Here is a 3,431-nt window from a genome sequence, read left to right on the forward strand (position 1 = left end):
ATTATTTTTTAAATACCATATGAAAAGGAAGATCAATGGGCTCATGAAGTACAAGTTACTCTGTAATCCTTCTGATGAACTGTCCATTCTGGGAGCCCTCTTGTGTTTTAATTCAGCGCCTGGGCTTTTGTAGAACTGAAAGTGTTAATCCTTTTTCACAGACTCCAGAGCAAACCTGGATATTGAATAATCCACTGAGTTGTGTGTTTAAAACCTTTGCTTCATTAAGTCACCAGATATTCCTGGCAGCAGAAGAGTGGCAAGATGTCAACCTGAGCTTTGCTGAGCCAAAAAGAATTAGCTTTTACCGTATTTCTAAAGATGAATGTGCTCTTAGAGCATGTCCATTAGCCCTGGTAGTCTAATGAATGTATGGCTTGACAGACACAATAATTGGCATAGTTCAGAGTGTAAGAGAATCAATTTGATGAATCAGAATAAGGTCAAGTGAAAGAAGAAACAAGGATTTACTTTGCACGTATTTCCAACCCTAGCAACAAGAAAGATTAAATAGTAAAAAACAAGATTAGGGAGACTTTGATAATCCATCAATGTGGAGCCCTCTCATCTCATTAACACTAATCAATGGAAAGGTGGCTGTGCTATAAAACAGTGGCACTCAGGTTCCTTTGGAGTCCCTGGGTTTCCTAGCAGACTTTTTTTTCCCTTTAGAAGTCTAGGAATCCTGTCTAGTGTAGCTAATCTCTGGAATTTCTGGTCTTATCTCCTCATTACTACCCAATGAGATAGTTCACTTAGAGTAGTATTGAATTTTATTTCCCCATGGGTTGACCATCAAAATTTTTCTCTTAAAACATCAGCCCTGACCTTAAATGTACCAAGGCTTTCTCTGTTGGCTCCAGAAACATTTATAGCACTCAGAAATAATTCTTCTGATTGAAATATATTTTGCTTCCACTCTTCAGTGAAACAATAAAGGTGGATTGCAGAGCAAGCCCTTTTATTTCTCCTAAAAGGACCTGCTGTGAGCTACAAAAGAGAAATACAAAAGTAAATCGCCTAAAACTAACATGAGACCCATTCACCCTTGCTGGGTCCTACTCAAAGAGACTTCCTTCTTTCCTGGCAATAACATAGGGGAGTCTAATTTTTAACCAAGCTTGACATGTGTCTGAGACAAGACTTTAGTTATGCTTGGCTTCTTCTCAGGAGTCTCTTGTTTAATTTAATTCAATGACTTTGGATTGTGAAGGAGGAGCTGCTTCTAAACCTGAGTTAGATGAAAGGAATCTAAACAGAAACCTAAAGCCATTTCTACCTCCTCTGGGTTCTGACCTTACCATAATGAAGAAAAACAAATCAAGCTAGGGGAACAGGATATCTTTCCCTGATAAAATCACAGATTTGAGGGTTAAAAAAACGGAGTTCATTGTGAAAAGCTATTTGGAATTTTTGAAATGTGTTTCTGATAGTTGATAACTATCTCATGGCCCATGTTTAATACATTTAAGATAGGCTTGGAATGAAAATACATGCAGATATAAACTTGATGTGTGTGCTACTGACAGGGAGGGTTGATGGGCAAAACTACAGTTTATACTGCATGGGCAGATAAACTGATGTAGGATCCATTGAATCTTGAGATACCTCTTTGTTTTTTCAATTTTTCAGCTTAAAAAAAATTCTGTGAGTTCTCTATCCACAGTATTACAAGACACACAGATGAATTATATTACCCCTTCTACCTACAGACCACAACTTCTGGTTAGGGAACCCAAACTACCATTGAAACAAGCTACCAATCATCAATGGGCAAAGAATGTGGAGCTATGGTTAAAGGAATTATGAATGATGGAGTCCAACACTTTCTCTGCAGTGTTTCACCAATTTTGTTTTTGTAATCTTTATTTTAGTTTTTAATTTTGCTTGAAATTAACAAGTAATAATTGTGTTTATTTATGGAATACAATGTGATGTTTTGATATTTGCTTACAATGTGGAATGATTAAATCAGGCTAATTAACAAATTCATCACCTCACATAGTTACTCTCTGGAGGTAGAAGCATTTAAAAAACTATTCCTTTAGCTAGTTTGAAACATACAATGCTTTATGATTTGTTCTAGCCATCATTCTGTACAATAGGTCTCCAAAGCTTACCCTGCCTAACCAACTGAAATTTTGTGCCTTTTGACCAACTTCTCCCCTTTCCCCAAGTCTTTTTCCTTTAAGTTCAGGGTCAATTTAACTTGCCCCTTTTTAGGAACTGGTACTCATACTATTGGGAAAATTCCCTCTGTTAATTATTCCTCATTTTATGTCAGATGAACCTAATCTAATTTGATCCAAAATTCTCTGATGGCCTTCAGGATATTTTTACCCTTCTCACAATGAGAAATACATTTTATATGATCAATCCATATACACTACAGTCTATAACTGATAGAAAATATCAATGAAACTGTTAGAAACTTTACAATGCATGATGCCCTCTGATAGTCTAATTTGATTCAATTCTATTATATTTCCTTTTAAAAAATCCTGCTGATCATGACCTACTGAATTGACTTTATACCTCACTAATAGATCATCCTGCTAGAGTTGGAAAATATTATACCAGAGTCTGTGTCCTAGTGAAATGATCATGGATTTAAGGATCACACATCACACTTAAATAAATTACAACTGGTTTTCTGATAGGAGCTCTAAAATTTTGAGTTGGTTTTAAAAGCAATTCTATGCATGAGTCATAGAAAAGTGTCTGAATAAGTCCCTACATTCCCCATACTTTTTGCTTGAGTAAATCAGAAATTTGTTTTTCCAAACTTGAAGCATTCTGGGCATTGTCTCCAACTTCTAATATTAAAACAGAAGCTTTACTAGACAAAGCACTATCCTACTGTTGCTACTTAAGGTCAATCAAAAACAAAAAAAGTGCCCCTGGTCATAACTCGTCTGCTGGCTTCCTTGTCTGGCATCACAAATCCAGGCGCAGACCTTTGCAATATACTTCTCTTACAGATGAAGATCTTTAAGACATTTTGCCTTCAGATCTCAAAATTATGGTTGTCCCGATTGAAACTAAAGTTAGAAAGAAGAGAAAGATAAAATAATCTGTTTTGATGCTGAAAATTAAATACAGTACTCAAATTAAGGGCATAAATCAATGAAATATATTAAATTACTGTCAGTTTAAGGGCAATAGAAATTCACTGTTAAAAACAATATGGGCCAAACGTATAATCTTGCTGGTAAGATCCTGGTAAAAACACCCATACCCTGTACCTGGGTTTTATACACATCTCTAACTCCTGACTTTAGCTTTCTGCTAATGCAGACCTTGGGAGGCAACAATGATGACTCAAGCAACTAGATTCCTGCATTCATGTGGAAGATCTAGACTGAGCTTCAGGCTCTTGGCTTTGGCTTGACTTACTGCTGCCCACTGAGGGTGTTTGGGGAGTGAACTAG

Source organism: Oryctolagus cuniculus, chromosome 14 (genome assembly GCF_051225735.1).
Source record: "Oryctolagus cuniculus isolate XC-2025 breed Fujian yellow rabbit chromosome 14, ASM5122573v1, whole genome shotgun sequence".
Taxonomy (NCBI): Eukaryota; Metazoa; Chordata; class Mammalia; order Lagomorpha; family Leporidae; genus Oryctolagus; species Oryctolagus cuniculus.